Below are 18,257 nucleotides of genomic sequence, written 5' to 3'. Positions count from 1 at the left end.
CAGTGTTGCAGAGCATTTTCATGCATATGTGGTTATGGATTGTGAGAAACATTGTTTTATTGTTACAGTCAATGATTTGTATGAGTATAATGCCTTTGCTCAACAAAATGCTTATGGACCATACTTTGACATATATATTGTACCTCTGCACATTTATTTGAGCCATATCATGGCAAATGTTAATAAAAAAAGAAAAGTAAATAATTTGCTGTGGTTTGTTTAATATGTTTATTTTGATAAATATATGGCTCTAGAAACTAATTAATTACTCCAATAGAGTTAATTATGAATCACTGATGGAGTTAATGATAAACTCCAATAGTTAATTTTAACTCTGATAGAGTTAATTATGAAACACTAGGCTAGTGTTAATACGGCAACACTATGGCAAGTGTTATTTTAACACTGATGAGTGAGGATTATAAACTCTGGAATAGTGTTAAAATTAACACCCATAGAGTAAAATTAACACTGGCCGATTTACTGTGTACGTTAGATAGATAGATACTTTTCACTGGGCACTATTCATCCCCAGAGGAAAATTACAGACTGTTACATTATACGTTAACATTTGACAACTTTTCATTCAGTTTCATTCAGTTATTGAAAACTTTATCAGTTACACCAAACATGTTACTTACTTACTTCTACGTACTTCTTCCGAATGCTGTGTAGCTGATCCTAAGCTGACCTCAATGTTGCTACGTAATGATGTGGATGTCTCCATCCTTCAAGCTGTAGCCAGAGCTCTCTCAACTCCGCTGCCATGTGTGTACTTAATTACGCCCCATTGATGTCCCCGGTATAACGTTATTGTCGGGCCCACACAAGGACGTCCTTAGGACATCTTTGAAATGACCAAATGCGAATGTCATCTGAGGGACCTGACGGTGACGTCCCCAGAAAGTCCGGCACCTGATGTCGCGCAATAACCAAAGGATACTTGCTCCGGCGACAATAACGCCAACGGAACGTCCGCTAGAGAACATGACGTTGGGGACCAATCGGGGACGTTGTGAATGTCCGTGTAACTTGCATTGTGTTTTACTGGTGATACACTCGGAAACGATGATGGTGGATGAAGCAGATTTATTTGTCTGCATGGGTCAGGAAATACAAACATGAGGGAAGACAGAGAGATCTGGTCCGCCTGCAGCAGTTAACTTCCCTTCTGCTCTCAGACACAATTCTATTACTACACTAAGTATCTAAGCATATGGTTATTTCATTTCAGGTCCAGTATGAGGTGAGGTGTGTCAATAAAATAATACAAAATAAATTCCAAAAGGGAATAATGTGGCATAAAAACACGAGTGTGAATGTGTGAACGTATGTAACTGTATAAGTAAACTATATCTAATCTGTTGAAATCTGTTATATTTCTAATTAGATCTAATTATATTCTTACATGGGGTTGATCATCCAGTATGATAAAATAAATATAAACAGTAGAATATGCAAACATTCAATCAGAGAGTAAATTTGATATACCACATACAAATACAAACACTACTTAATCTATTTTCATTAGTAAACGCGCAAAACAGCGCTCATAAAAAGGTAAACACTCCACTTTTATGGTGATATTTAGAACGCTACAAAGACGTTAATGGCTAGTCATTCTAGCTCGCGAATGCTAGCCATGCTACGAGTGAAACAAAACATTCACGAAACATAAAATCAAAACAACAAATACAATTGGTTACCTGCATAGGTCAGGAAATACAAACATGAGGGAAGACAGAGAGATCTGGTCTGCCTGAACAAAATAAATGTGATATTAAAATTTGCACTAAAGCCATACCATCATGCTTCAAGGTCAAACGAAAATACAAAACCAAACTAGAAAAGCAAGGTGAAGGAAATACAGTGCATGCAAAGTTGTTGCTGGGTTGGTTGCTAGGGTAATTATAGTGGTTGCTATGCTATAAAGTGGTTGCTAGGATGTTGCTAGGGTAATTATAGTGGTTGCTATGCTATAAAAGTGGTTGCTAAGTGGTTGCTAGGTTGTTGCTAGGGTATTTAAGGTGGTTGTTAGGCTGTTGCTAGGGTAATTATAGTGGTTGCTATGCTATAAAAGTGGTTGCTAGGTGGTTGTTAGGTTGTTGCTTGGGTACTTAAGGTGGTTGCTAGGCTGTCGCTATGGTAATTATAGTGGTTGCTATGCTATAAAAGTGGTTGCTAGGTTGTTGCTAGGGTACTTAAGGTGGTTGCTATGCTATAAAAGTGGTTGCTAGGATGTTGCTAGGGTAATTATAGTGGTTACTATGCTATAAAAAGTGGTTGCTAGGTTGTTGCTAGGGTACTTAAGGTGGTTGCTAGGCTGTTGCTAGGGTAATTATAGTGGTTGCTATGCTAAAATAGTGTAATTAGTAAAAAAAAGAAAAGTAAAACAAAAGTAAAACTAGTTAAAAGTTATTAAAATTTGGAGATATAGAGAGAGGGATAGAGAAAATGAGGGAAAGTGAAGAAAAGGAAGTGAAAGAAAGTTGAGATTAGAAGTGAGCTATTCAGTTGAATGGAGAGGGACACAGAGAAGAGGTTCCATTCAAGTTGCTGCAGGCAGTCAGTGAGAGAGCACAGGTGCTGTTGATTGCATTCTATTTCCTTAATAGCCTATTATGATGTCATAAAGCCATGTTAAGTCTACAGAGAATTTTAAAGTTTAGTTTTTATTTAATATCTCAAAAAGTAAAAGTTGTAGAAATATGAAAAGTCATAGAACGAAAATTTGTAGCAAGAGCTACGTGTCGAAGTGTGAACCAAGTTTCTATGATAAGCGGTTCAAGCCAAATTAGGGCCTGGAAGAATAATAATAAGTCGGAAGAAGCCCGTGGAATAACAATACAGTGCATTTGCATGCACTGTAATAAAAGTTACAAGACAATACAAAACATCGCTGAAACGCGAGTTATGTGGATGAACATACATAATGATTTTAACAATAGATATAGGACATATATAATACAATTTATAACACTTTTAATGACTTTTAATGCGGACCCTGCGCAGCTTACCTGCAGCAGTTAACTTCCCTTCTGCGACACAACCAAAGATCCTTGATTACTAGCTCCGCTTTAACCCTCTCTGATGCAACTGTACAGAATAATTCCAAAATAAAAGTCTTGACCCATTTAGCAGGATTTAACAATAACTATATGGAGCACTTTATTAACACCGTTACATCCGCATAAGGTCCGGGGGACGTCCCGTGTTTGTCGGGTATTCATTGAAAATTTGACCCTATTCTAGGCCTACTCAATTTACTTATTGGGCACAATTTTGGCCTTTAATCTCGAAAAATATGTTCCACTCCATCTATGGCGGTAGACGTTTAGCATATGATTCAGGAGGGTACAATAAAAACTGTGCACTATAAAAACTATGAGACATAACTGTTGCAATTTTTTTTGTCTTTTTGGGCTAGATTAACTGGCCTAGGCCTACTGTAAACGCGCATCTCGTCTGTGATTTGCTGGAACAGTTTGTTATGTTTTTATGGGCTAGGTTTGCCCAGGTTGTTTTTGTTGCCGTTTTTGGAGCCTGGGCGGTCCACAGAGATCGCGTTTTTTTTTACAGTATATTCAGGAGACAGCTAGCGGTTGGTTAGGTGATGTTTGCAGTGAAATAAAAACGTTTAAAAAAAAAGTGAAATAAAACGTTTTAGCCTAAAAAACGCGTGGCGTCGCTTAGAGTACCTTTATTGTAAAAATTGTAAATACATTGTCCTACTATTTCATGTCAAAAAGTGTGCTGTGAAAAAGGTCTGTGTCCACGTTTCAGAAAATCACGAAATGCAGTCAAGGTTACAAAGACTACATAAACAGCTGTCAACTATGAATTTAAATGTTTGTTGTGGATTTACATCCCATGGGGTGATATGCCTACTGACTTGTGCTATATGTTTAATAAGTGATCCAGATCTTGAGTCGTTCCCCATATTGGGTGGTAACATAGGGTGGAAACGAGCAGCAGACACTAGTCTTGCTCATGTACAGTATGCGCAAACGAAAATCGGAGGGCTAAACCAGAAACACTCAGGTACAAAACATAATTTCTTACTATGGACCATAGACATAAGAGCGCAAAACTTCCACATTCGCGAGCGCGCTTCATTGACGTCATGGTACGTGCTTGTACGACATTGCCCTGTTTATTTGTGTAAAGGTTGAAAATGGCGGTGGGCAGACACCAACGCTAGAATTAATAGTTTTTAAGCTGCTTGTTTGAACAATTGAAACATTACAAACAAGTGAAGGCTGGGAAAGAGTTAGTTATAAAATATTTCCGAAAGGAATCCACCAATGGAAACAAAATATACGATGTGTGGCACGTTTTAGGTAACGTTAGGGAAAATCTTTGCAGCCATCAACTGGGTAGTTGTAATTGCAGGGTTGGACATTTCCAACTGGTATAAGGTCTCAAAATATTCAAAACTTTCCTTTGTCAATCACGTCTCTCTATTGACAGAATTATCCGATCACTCTGAAAGCAGTCCGGTGAGGCACTCGTTTTGTCAGTGTTTGCATCTGAATGTATGCATACATAATCGTTTCAAAGCTAGTTGCTTGCTCGCTAGCAAGTAAGAAATTAGCTAGCTTGCTAGTTGACTAGCTGGCTAGCGTGAAGTTGCCTGGCATTCGGAGATTTGACAGCGGAGTGATTGAACAGGTACGTAATTAAAGCTACTTCTCTATTTCTTATAATGCAGCCTATTCATGTTATAATTGGGTACATTTGCAACACGTGCAATACAATACTGCATTGCAAGTCCAATGTGCAACAAATGTTTGCATTTCAGTTCAGTACCCTAATTTCATGTGCATAAGTTGCGTTAACATTTCGCTCCATTCATGTATATCAGTTGTATAGTGTGATGACATTCACTTTAAGTGTTTCGGCGTCCTGCTATAGTGTAATGTTAAGTTGACCTGAACTATTAGATACATGGTGCACATTGTTGTACATGGTTGTACATTACGCTGTGTTTGCAGTCTTTATATATATTTATATATATATTTATATATTTATTTTTTCAGCTTTAATTGTTGCCTATGTAAAGTTACATCTAGGATAAATTGTACCGTGGTTTGAGTCACCTTTCCTATCGAAATAATACCACGAATGGTAACCCCGTTAACCCTTTCAGCTGCTTTTTTTGTTAGAAATTAGCCTATAGGCAAAAGAACAAAATGCACTTTTGTTACTGTTTTACGCATATTATTTTTTTTATTTACTTACACAAATAAATTGACACCTAACTTGGGTGTCACAATTGATGACAGACACAATTTCTCTCAGTATAGCCTCACTTACAAACTTATTTCGGTTTATACAATATCAGGAAGATCAGACCTTATCTGACACAATATGCCACACAGTTTCTTGTGCAGGCCATGGTTTTTCCCAAACTGAACTATTGCAATTCATTGTAAGCTGACCTACCTGTTTGTGTAGTGAGACAATTTCAGATGCAATAGCACATCTGGTCTTTAATCAGCCAAAGAAGACACATGTAACTCCTTTGTTAGTTAGGCTACTCTTCATTGACTTCCTGTAGCAGCCAGAATTAAATTCAAATCCCTCACTCTGGCCCATAGGGCACTTACTGGATCTGCACCTTGCTCCACACTGCGACCAAATGCTCACATTTTGTGACCAAAATTTGAGAATGTGCGACCAGTAAATTTGAACCAACCAAAAAAAAACACTTTTTTTTTTTTTTTACACGTTAAACATGGAAGGGGCCCGTCAATGAATCCGAAATATGTGGCAGGCCAATGACTGTGAGAAGGATAGGAAATGGCCACTGTAAGTGACTAATTTGTGGACGGGGAGGGTCCTAGAGATAATCGAGCGCGCATAAACATCTGTGGGAAGGAGACGAATATTACAACCTGCTACACGCATCTGAACAATGAACCAGCAAACTATTTACTCGTTCTTCCGACATGCGGCTAGTGTGCTAGTGCTAGAGTCTACACTATCACAGTCAGATGAAGATTCAGAGTCAGAGGTTTTTGTGGCGAAAAAGACCCGAACCCACCAATTTCGGGAAGACTGGCTGCGAGAATTCAGCTGGTTGAGGTACTGTAAGGAGATGAACTCCATGAACTGTGAATGTTGCAGTCGTTCCCCAGAACTGCGGGAAACACAGTTTGCTGACAGTGCAGGCACTTCGCAGTTTAAACACAATACACTAACTAAACACAATCTTAGCCTCAAGTATTGTTTTGTGAGAAATGACCGAAAGGTTACTAAGCACTTTGTTACTAAGCACTTTTTTATTCTGAATGTATATTTTTTAATATTTGTACTGTCATGACAGTCATGGTGCTGTCAGTTTACCTTCTATGTTGCTTCTTCAAAAGTGCACAATAAAATGTGGCACTGAATTTGAAACAGCACATTGTAATTTCTGCATCTATTATCAAAGTATTTATTAGTAATACAGTGTTTACGGTGTGTGCCCCTACATTTTCTGGTTGCGCCCCTAAAATGTTCAGTTGGGGGCCACTCTGCTCCTAGTGAAAAAAGCTAGTCTGGAGCCCTGGTGTTCATATACTGAGTCGCTTTGTAAAGTGACCTGACAGAACAGTGCATCAGTGGTAAATATTGGGAGAACCTACGATTAAACTGACATAAATTAACCTCCATTATTATTCCATATTAAGTAGTTTATCAGATAGTGGCACAGTAGTGGCATGGCACACAATGAGAAGATGTATGAGTGAGCAATTTATTAACCAGTGAATCACAAGCTTAAATGTAACCAAGGCCAAGCAATGCACTATTTTGCGGTGGTTGCTTAGTACAGTGTATGCATAGCAATTCACTATATTGTTATCTGATGGCTTCTTTTTTTCATTGCATGGAAAGCAGTGCACTATATTGGGTCATTCTGTGTCAAATCAGATAAGGTTGTTGCTGCACCGTCTCAGATTTTGTTCAAACCTTGTCTATATCAAGAATGGTTCCCAAAACCAAGGCATATAATATATTTCTGTTAAAATCCTGTCTTCAAATTGTTTTCAGCCCTTGAAATTACTTCAGGTTTTCAGCCTGGAGTACCTGTGAAGCAATGTTTTGAGATATTGATATAATAGAAATTATTCTTCATAGGCCCAATTTTGTAGGGTGAAAGACAAACATGTTCTCAGCATGGCTGAACCATTAAAAGTTTGTACTAGTGTTGCACGGTGTATCGATACTAGAAAGGTATCAGGATCCCTTCACGCAAAAAACGATACGATTTCCGATGTTTTTAGAATTGGTACTAGGGATCGACCGATATGGTTTTTTCAGGGCCGATACCAGGGCTGTAGTCAAGACCACCTTTGTCGAGTCCAAGACAAGTCCAAGACCAGGACTAGTCGAGACCAAGTCAAGACCGAGTCCAAAGAGGTTCGAGTCCAAGACAAGACCGAGTCCAAAAAGGTTCGAGTCCGAGTCAAGACCGAGTCCAGGATAGGAAAAAAGTCTTATGCATGACAGTATCAAGACAATCATTTTGGGTTATTATTATTATTATTATCTAAAAGCAAAAACAGTGTGAACACACCCAGGATTTGTAAGTGTAGCCATTCCCCTTCTCCAATATTATTATAGGGCTGTCAAACGATTCAAAATATATATTTTAAAATGAATTAATCTCGATTAACCGCAATTAAAAAGTTCCTAAAGACTAAAGCTTCTTAAATGGCATATTAAATACAACATAAATCACAAAATGAATGAGTAACCACAAAGGTAAAAGTAAAACACTTTTATATTATTTAAATGATAATACTGACACAGTAATTGTGTTTTAAAGTATTAATTTCTTAAGAAATACTACACATTTGATGCTGTTTAACTCATTTGTAAATGGTGCACTGTTACTTTAAGCCCATTGTGGCCACGTTCTCATAATGATCTTTTTTTTACCAGCTCCATTGAAATATAGCCTATAGCTAGTCCACAAGCTCTAATATTGTTTGTACCACATGTATTGTACAATATTAACAATGATAAGCATGATATTAAGTTGGTATAAACAGTTTTCATTCCTTTGGAAATAGAAGCATGTAATGACATGATGCTAGCTAGACATTTTCTGTTTGCAATTAAAAGTGAATGATGAGCCTGAGCCAGTCACCTAGCTATCTGAATGGAATGTGTTTCAATCAGCATAATATGTGCTTCATGTAAACAAATTATTGAAGACTTCAAGACTCACCAGTTCCATTACACAAAGGCAAAGACAACTCTTCATATTTTTGTCCATTTTTCAAATCACAGTGAGTGCAGCCTACATGTCATACATGTTTATAACTGGTCAGTAGTGGAAATCGGATAAATCCGCAATCTCCTCTAACCTCGTCTTTGTTGCCTTCCTTTTATAAGTTTCTTATATTAAAAAGGAGATATCAATTATCATCAACAACGACAAGCCAGCTGGAGCCTGCCAATCGTTTTCTCTCCTTCTCGTGTGCGCTCAGACGCGCTCTCAATTAAATGGAGTAGGCCTACGTTCAAGTTGGATCTTAATGGAGAGGACCCGAAAAGTATCGTCTTTATGTAACTGTTGCTGTTGGTGCATTTTGACATTGTAAACGTTATCTAACAAGAGTGAAAAGCAGTTTGCAGTAAAGCTACTATTTGGCTAAATGTTGGTTCCTCTTTATCTTCAGCTAACTCCACAGACAGTAAAATAAACTCTCAGGCTTGCGGTTTTAGGTTTTGCGGCTTCCGTTACGTGACATCAGCCCCCCACAAAGGTAAACACTATTGAGTGTTTTGTAACGCATTATGTATTTCAAAATGAATCGCGGCGATTAACACGTTCATTTTGATGGCCCTAAAGACACCTGGACTCGGTCGAGACCAAAAGCCATATTTGGCAAGACCAGTGGCCGAGACCGAGACAAGACCAAGTCCAAATACTAGCGAGTCCGAGACAAGTCCGAGACCATAGAAAAACGGTCTCGAGTCCGGACTCGAGTCCAAGACCGGACTCGAGTACTACAGCCCTGGCCGATACCGATATCAATTATTACCAAAACAGGAGGCCGTTAACCGATATGTAAAACCGATAGTCAGTTGTCAAAAAGGGGGGTAGATAGTAAAGGCTATATGCTGCAAAAAATTAATTCAAAATAATTTAATTATGCAAACTTTTCTTTCTTCTTTTGATACACAATTGTCTATCAATTTGCATCACTTTTTGTGTAAATCCTGTGTATCATGTTAATCCAAGAGCTGAGTGATAGCAATTATTTTCATAGAGTAGGCCTGCACAATGGGCTATGTGCTTGTTAAGGGACCTGTCACAAAGAGGATGCTTTGCCATCGTGTGTGTGAGTGCACGAGAGGGAGAGGAAGAGGTGCATGCGTGATGGCAAGTGTTACGGTTGAATAGTTTAACAAAACAGTTTTAAAATAGTTCTTAGGCTATTTAAGCATGCAATTTGTGTCCATATGTAGGCTATAAGCTACACTTTTGAGAGCCTAAAAGGCACGTTAATAGCCAGCTCAGGACACGATTTTGTTCAGGTCGAATTAAATTACGGTTGGCCCTGGGTGCATGTAGTCTTTTCTGACAGTCCATTTAAAAAAGAAGCAATTAGACTTCGCTATCGCATAATTTAGTTTTTGTCTCTGTACTATGTCCGCTGAGGTGTCCCGTTATTCACAATTAACGGACGAGGCGGAGGCAGAGAACTCCCGACGCGCAGCACCCGAGTTTGTGGGATAACTAGTAAACAGCATCAGTAACGTGCATCAATCGGGAATTCGCTAAATGAAGGAAGTGGGTGCTTTACTTATTAATCCGGATCAAAGAGACAATAGCTTACAAAGTGGTGTTTTTGTAATTTCAGTGTAGATGATTGTGATTCACTGCAACTTCAGGAATGTGGGCTACCTTCCTTACCTTCGAAAAATAGCTCCGTAGGCTACAGCTGAAGCCCAGTCTGCCTCAGTGAGAATCCTAAACTTTGTCTGTGTTCAGTCTTCGATCCTGATTGGCTGCATTCGTGCTAACTAACAAATCAGATGGTGTAGTGGGCGGGACAATGCTCTTGAACACAGAGTAGCAAATTCAGGGAGTGAGAGACGCTTTACAGACAAAGTAGTGCGTTTCATTCTTTATCCATTTCAATATCGGCTTATCGGTGGAAAAAATGACCGATACCAATTATTATAAAAATGCTAAATATCGGCCCTAATAATCGGCCAGGCCGATAATTGGTCGACCCCTAATTGGTACTTTATTAAAATAATAACGTTCTGCGTCTGTGTAGACTGCTCCCACTCTCCATATGCTCCTTGCACGCATCTAAGCAAGTGGGTGTGTCAAACAGGCAGCAGTGAGTGAGTGAGTGGGCAGCCAACGTCAACATAGTTCTTTGCCGACAGTCCTCGGCTTGTGGATAAAACAAAAGGTGAAGTGAATTCTGGAACTATTTCGGATACATCATAGTGAAGGCAAGCCAAAGAACGACAGGTTAACAAATAGGCCATAGAAAACACCACTACATGATTAGTGCCAAGTTCATCTTTTCAGTTTTTGTCTGAACTAATTGAAACGAGTATGGTTTTCTTGGACAAAGCGAACCTTCCTTCATCAGTGAATTTTGACGAGACATAACGGCTGATCATATAACGTGATGAAAACGCAATGTTCACGCTAGTATAACATTACCATAACTATCTTAAACAATCTTACAACGATCTTAATATTTGGTCAGAACTACTGGTAATGTTTGTCATATGGCATGCAGACTGCAATTTGTTCAATAATTATTGCCCAGATGTAGGATAGGCTACTCGATGTGCGCTAATTAAAGCCCACAGCATATAATAGCCTACCACTGAAGCGTGTTGAGTCCTAATAATAATAGCGCCATTGGTTACATGGTAGCAAATAATGTTATCAAAGAAATGTACGTAATGTACACAGATATATTGCAACAGGTAGCCTAATGGTGTAGGCCTATCTGACGAAGACCTTGTTGGAACGTTGTACTTGTACACTGGTACCCTTTGCATCTGTCAAAGAAATCCCATAAACGCGGGAAGGCCTAGGGTAGCCTATCAGATGGCCTAAAGATTAGGCCCCTCTGCATAGCATTCAGTGTTGCATGCAGTAATTTCAACACTGACTTTGATCTAGCCTACTTTGGCTATTTAATTGTAGGCCTACTTTATTGCCAAAACACAACACAATGTAAATTAACTATAACAAACAATAAAGGATTTACACACACAAATTCCTATTTTACTGACTAAAAAAAAATAATAATTATGTAGGAAGTTTAGAACCCAGAATTGACCTGCACACTACAAAAGTGCACCAAATTCAATACAAATGAATCAATACACTTGGAGTAGGTCTGCGCCCTTTCTTTTCCAGATATTTTAGGATTTCGCTGTGGTATCGTTTCAGTATCGAGCATCGAGATATTTATGGCAGGTATCATATCGAAGTCATAATTTTGGTATCGTGACAACAATAGTTTGTACGGCATACTCATTGATTTTCTACAGTGGCCATTACTTTGAAATGGCCACTTCAGTCGTGAAGCTGCGTGAAACTTTAGTACCACTTTCAGCCACTGTGCGTCGCTCTGCCACTGTACATCTCTCTGTCAGTAGCCTGCCTGCCGCCCTTCTGAAAAAGCAGGAGGCTACCTTTAAACATTGTTGCCAAGAGGAATCCCAGCCTACGAATTCAATAACAAAATAAATCATGCATAATAAAAAATTACCTCGATTTAGGCTACTTGGGTATGGCATAAGGCTTGGCTACACAGTGGTAACAAAAATCGAAATCTGCTTTTGATAGCCTACCGGTGCCGCTCCACAAAACGGAAAAATATCTTAATTTGCTGTCTACGTTATTACGCGTTACAAAGTACAATTCAAATTTAAGTAATTCGTTACAGTTACTGAATAACTGTAACGTCCATTCCTGCGTTACTCTTGATATCTCTAATATATTGACGTATTGTTTCCATAGGCATGCAGTGATTGCAGTTTCCATAGGCATTGCAGTGAACCTCAAACAGGTTGGCTTCAGCCCGCACCTCCCCTACGCAAATCAAAACAGTGTCTTCAAGAACTGTTCATGCAGACTACAACTGGCACGGTGTAGCCTACACAACTTTGTTCAAAATTGATGCATTCAAGTTAACTTCGCAAAGTTAGTGTTATAGCCTACTTATCACAACGTTGTCAATCACAAACGCTAATTTATTCTAACGTCTCTCTACGGAACCTGCTTAATTTGCAGAGGATGAAGAGAAAGCACCTTTTTGATAATTGAGCCAGTAGAGAAATAACTGTTCAGAACTAATCTGTAACCTAGGGTAGGCTTCTGCAGAAAACAATGTTGTTGGCGATTTAATACTTATCTAGGGACGTTTTTAACAGGCTACGCAATAGAGGCTTAGACAACTATGACCCACGTTTTGCTTTCAGAAATTCAATTGACTGCTTGACAGGTTATTTTTCTTTTTCTGTACAATAAACAAATACATCTGCTTTATGCCGCAGAAATACGCACTTGGCCAGCCTATAGAACGGGCACATTTTGGAGAGGATAGAGAATGTACGCACGCAAGAATCTGTAGGCTATTTGTGGCAGGTTACCAGCAAACAATGTTTAATGCATTAACTCAAGACCTCAAACGTTTTCTAAACAATAAAAACAGAAAGGATGCAGCAGGCAGCAAATGTAGAAGAGTCATTTCCAGTGGAAGAGCAAAATGCTGAATGAAGCCCAAAGCTATGAAGGCATATCTGGCAAGTTGTTATTTTATGAAGACGTAAATGGTTGCGCTATAGGCCTAGTCAAGTTTGCAAGAAGGAGATATAATGTGTGAGCATGTCACACTATCCAGGGATGTGCTCACACAGCTGTGGTAGCGGGGGCAGGAGGATTAGGCAACTGTTAGTGCAGGCTTTATATAAAATTCTTCAACAGAAGCCTTATTAAATAAAGGCCTGCCTTGCACAAAATAAAGGCCTGTGGTTTAGGTAGCCTACAGTAAGTAGGCTAAATAACAGACCCGCCACAATATGCGGTATGATGATTTTTTACAAGATGTTTTTGGTGCCCTACCCGCACTGCATGTTCTTAAATAACAATGAAATATCATCAGTAATATTGAACCATTATTTTGTGTAAATGGGCTATGCATTGGGTTAGACACCAGGGGCCATATTCACAAAGCCTTTTGTCTTACCACTAGGAATACTCCTAAATAGCAATAAAATATTTTAGCTAGGAGTTTCTCTTATTAAGTTATTCACAAAGCCTTTCAGACCTACTCTTAGTAAGGAAAAATGACAACTCCTAAACTAAGAGTGAGTCTTCGTTGCTATGGATGACGTCATTACTCATGCACAAGCTTGACTGAAGTGACCACCTTGATTGACTGATGATTGTAACGCGGGAATGATTCCAAACACCTCCCTTACGATGATGAGTGACAGGTCACAGGTCTGAGAATGCGTGCGCTACACAAGGACGGAAGATGATGAATAACTGAATAAAAAGGCCTAGCCTAAATGAATCGAGTAAGGCAAAACAAATAGCCTAGCCTAATGAAACATACGGATTGATGCCAAGCCTCACCAAGTAGCCCGTTTGTTTACAACTAACATTACATGTAATTAAACTGCTTATAGGCTATGCCGAAATAGTTTTTAACATTTCGAATATCAGTGTCTGGTGAATTAGGAAATCAAAGTAGCCTTATGGCTGAAAGCTGCTTGGGATCCCCCCCTGTCAAGCAATAACCATACAAACGCGCGGCCTGCTCTCATTATTTCAAAAGGAGTAATTTTGGCTTTGTTGGAACTGGCCATTGTAGGCTAGGCTAAGTAAAAATAAACTTCCAAAACTAACGAAAAATATTTATCTTCTTTCAGTTGATTCAAAAGTTTCAAAAAAGTTAAAAACAGATGACATGATGTGCATCATTGACATAATGCGCAAATGATATAGCCTAGATAGTCCAATATATTCATACATGCGTTTATTTTAGAGGGAAAAATCAAACGTCATTTTTGAGCAATTTTGACAGCCCTAGTCCACTGTAGGCTACAATCGGCTATGAACACCTTCCACCTAACCCCGGTGAGTGGGGGTCGCTATAATGCATGTGAAATAGCACCATTGAGTAGCCTATGCAACATACATACATCTGTCCTCTGTCAAATACAGTTGCATGTATAGCTCTGAACAAAACCGTTCAAGAGTTATTTAAGGAGAAGTCGAACATGTGTTTTGTTTCATTCGTCCCTCCTGGCTGGGACAAATGAAACAGCATGGGGGACGAATGAAACAGCCTACAGCTTAAATTATGTAAACCTCCCACAACTTCAATATTTGACAACATTGTCAAATTGACGGTGGGTGCTCCGTCGCTCTAGCACCCACTGAAAATATCGATCACCCACGTGTGCCAGCTTACAGTCCCGGCTAAATTCACATTCATTTAAAATCAAACATCGCAGTTGATGTTAAATTCAGCATCTCTCATAATGTGATTGGTTATGTTGCTGTCAATCCCCTACTTCATATCCTAACCACCAATGAGAGCGTCTCTTGTATGAAAATTCCTGACACTTCCCACCTGAAGAATTAACGCAAGGCCTTGTCGGGTCTTCAGCCCCGAATGTTTAAAATGTATATAGCCCTGAATATCATTTTAAAAGTAGTCTGGCAAAGCTTATTGTTTTGTGACACAGCTAAACACTGGTACCTCATAGAACGTCTATAACATAGCCTAGGTGGTCGCAACTCGCAAAAGCAAAGCAGATAGAAAGAACTCACGCAAATCTAGCCTACAACACACAGACAGCTTAATGCACGGGGAGAGAGCGCACAGGTACAGGTGTTTTATGATTGTTGGCTTCTCATGGTATCTTGCTAATTCACTGAAGAAAGACTTATGATTATGGATAGAAAGAACATTCTGAAAAGGAAAGGAGTAAGGCAATGAGGAGCAATGCTATAGTGGAATACTCATGTTGCTGTATCAGCAGATGAGGACCTGAGAGTGCCACTGACGACGTGACTGCCTCATAGAGAGATATAGATAGATAGATAGATAGATAGATACTTTATTGATCCCCAAGGGGAAATTCAAGGGTCTCAGTAGCATACAGACATCACACACAACATGCACTTACAGCAGAAATGGTACACATACTGTAAGTATAAGTATAAACATATAACTAAACTCCACTGTACAATAAAGACAGTAGAAGATAAGAAAACTAACAAAACTAAATACTAAATACACTATATAAATTAAATTTAAAAAGTCCAATGTGCTTGAGGGTGATCAAGCATAAGACGCTTGTAGTGACAGGGCCGGGACTGGTAAGGTGCTCAAGGGAGTGAGTGTCATGGTGAAGGTGCAAAAAGTAGTCCAACAGTGCAAGAATAAGGTCTAGAGACCAGCATAAATAATATGGACAAATAGGAGAGTAAAGTATAATGTAGACAAGGTAATATAAAAACTATGTCAGTGCAAGAACAGGTTGAGGTAATAGGGTTATAGCCATTCATTCATTCAGTATTGTAGCAGAAGCCTGACAGCCATTGATCATGTGTGCTAATATAGCATGGAAAACAGTGTAGCAGTAAAACAGTAGTGAAAACATTAGGCTGTGGATCTTAGTAAAACAGTAGTAAAACAGTAGTAAAGCAGTAGTGGTCAGTCAGTACTCAAACAAAGAGTAGGCTCACAGGTTGGTGAAGGAGAAAGCTACATCTAGCATGAGCCCAGTGACTATGCTTTTGTGAGAAGGCACACCATTCATAGGCCTAAGAATATCCCTGGCAGACCTTTACAAAAAATATGATGCCATACACGCCTTTTTTACACTAGTGTAGGATATGGCAAAGTTTGAGAACCACTGCCTCCACTTACTGTCGGCTAATGCGCGCTTCTGGATGGATGGCTATATCTAGTTTTTTTTAACGGTGTGATGTCAACACGAAATATAATTTCTGTTTATAAAAACAAAGCAAAGTGTTTTTCCTTTTAGTTTGGGTTAACACAATTAACCTTCTGAGTTACGTAAACTGTCCAGGAGTCAAGCGACGGATCATGCGCGAATTAGGCGTAGTGTAGGTGACTGAAAGTGCACAAAAATTGTGCCTTTGCTTAACAGCATTTGAGAAATGGCCTCGGGGGTGACTCCCACAAACTGTATTGGCGTTTTGTGTGTCAGCCGCTGTTGATTTCCTAAAGTGTTTAAGTGCATAGGCCTACATTACTTCTCAAAAACCGTATGGCAACAATACACATGGGCGTTGGTATCGGGCATTTAATTGTTTGAGCACCCACCGACGGTAACATAAATCGGCGCCTATGATGAATGGTATTTCAAGTATGTGTTATTTTAGATAGATTGCTGCTGGGCTATATGTCTTGGTTCATGTCTGTTAAAAACTCATTGCCGTCATGGTGAAGCGTGTATCTTGCGGTTATGGAAATAGCATGCACTATATAGTGTCCCGCCATAGACATTTAGCATTAGGCTGTTTTGCATCCATTACAAACAAACATGCAATGTGAATGTCTGGGATTGGGGAGTGCACTAAATGCTCTACTGAATAAGCATGAAGTCAAACCTTTAAATGAAAAACACTCTTTAATAATCATTATTAATCATTCTTAATAATAATAATAATAATAATAATAATAATAATAATAATAATCATCATCATCATTAATAAACCACTAATGAAGTAAACTTGTGACCATCAAAAATCGGTTATCACCTGTAACCGATTTACAAACAGGACATAACAGGAAGGCATTTGGCTGAGCAACGGAGGTTAATGTGCTCTATATTTTGTCCAAATGATGTCTGTCTATCATCGTTGCACTCGGAGAAAACCAGAATGTTTCATTCGTCCTGCGTTTCTTCTACGGCTGCAAACGGGATTCACTCGCAGTTAACCAAATATTTCTTTATTAGGGCAGGGCAGGCATATTTCTGGCTATTAAATTATTTCTAAACCAGTCTGCTAAAGTCTGTAGTGAAGTCTGTGTAGGGTTTTCCAGGCCCCATTTCTTTTTACGAGACACCCTGCTCACAAGAGCCACCTGCCGGTTGTTTGGGTTGTTGCAGCGTCGTTGCAGCGTCACTGGAGAAATACAAATTAAAGTCGCGTGATCCCGTGTGAGGTCACGTGCGAACCTCAAGAGAAGCTGGCCAATTTATAGTAATGCCCATTGTACAAGGCTAGATTTTGAAAAAAGTGCAAAAAGAGTGACATTAAGGGTCCCCTAACCCCTCACACCACCTGCTCACCCTGCTGCCCTTCGGAAGAAGATACACTAACCCTAGGAAGATACAGAAGTATAATAACCAGAACAAAGAGACAGCTTCTACCCATGGGCCATTAGAACACTTAAAGGGATATTCCACCATTTGAAGAATTATGGTCATTTTTCTCCAGTTCATCCAGTCGTTCTGTGAGTCTGGTGATGCCACTTTTAGCTCCAGCCTAGCATAGATCGGATTAGACCACTAGCATCTCGCCTGCTAGCTTCACGCTTAAAAGTGACTTAAGATTTCCGGTAATTTTCTTATTTAAAACTTTAAACTTGTTGCTGGAAGTTACAGTGATGGGTAGTAGCTTGCTACTTGTAGTGAAGCTACCAGATTAACTACACCAGAGTGTGGAACGCTGGACACTTTTCGCCCTTAACGGACGCCATCTTGGCCAAATAGCGGAAGGGGAGGGAGAGTTTTCAAACTTGTGGTAATCGCGGTTGAGAAAGCTGAAGCAGCAGCAGTGGAAAACACACTTTACAGAGGTAGCACGTTATAACAAACTGTTTTGACACAGTATGACCATGTCACTGTCGAATTGAGGACACCAATAAAGTTATATTTAAATGTTGCGATCATCATTTCCGTTAAGTGCACAGAGTTGGTGTTTGATATGAGACAACACTATTCTGTTAAAATATGCCCACTCTGCTAGTAAGCACACAGTGCACGTAGGATGCTGCACGAAAGTGTACTCACGAAAGTACGCCAATTGAGACACAGTCCATGACACGTTTGTCCAACTAAATCTGAGAAGAGACGTGCTTTCCTGGAAATCTGGTGTAAAATTTTGGATTTGCTTAGCATGATAACAAGTTTGAATGTTCGTTGGGGAGCAAAAAAACATTAATCTGATGCAGCCTTTTTTTAGCCTTTTTGTAACACCAGTAGCGGTCGGGCATTTCTCATGG

General features: G+C 39.3%; 1 protein-coding gene across 3 annotated transcripts in view; it reads left to right on the top strand.

Annotated features, from left to right (window-relative positions):
• The first annotated feature begins 4,158 nt into the window (after positions 1–4,158).
• ncoa1 (nuclear receptor coactivator 1) overlaps positions 4,159–18,257 on the top strand; it is a 159,222-nt gene continuing 145,123 nt past the window's right edge. For all 3 annotated transcript variants that reach the window (XM_042094295.1, XM_042094296.1, XM_042094294.1), the window contains exon 1: positions 4,159–4,671. The gene's annotated coding sequence lies outside the window, so the exon portion shown is untranslated. The remainder of the gene's footprint in view (positions 4,672–18,257) is intronic.

The sequence above is a fragment of the Alosa sapidissima genome, chromosome 6 (assembly GCF_018492685.1).
Source record: "Alosa sapidissima isolate fAloSap1 chromosome 6, fAloSap1.pri, whole genome shotgun sequence".
NCBI classification, from domain to species: domain Eukaryota; kingdom Metazoa; phylum Chordata; class Actinopteri; order Clupeiformes; family Clupeidae; genus Alosa; species Alosa sapidissima.
This window is presented reverse-complemented; position numbering and strand designations above follow the sequence as displayed.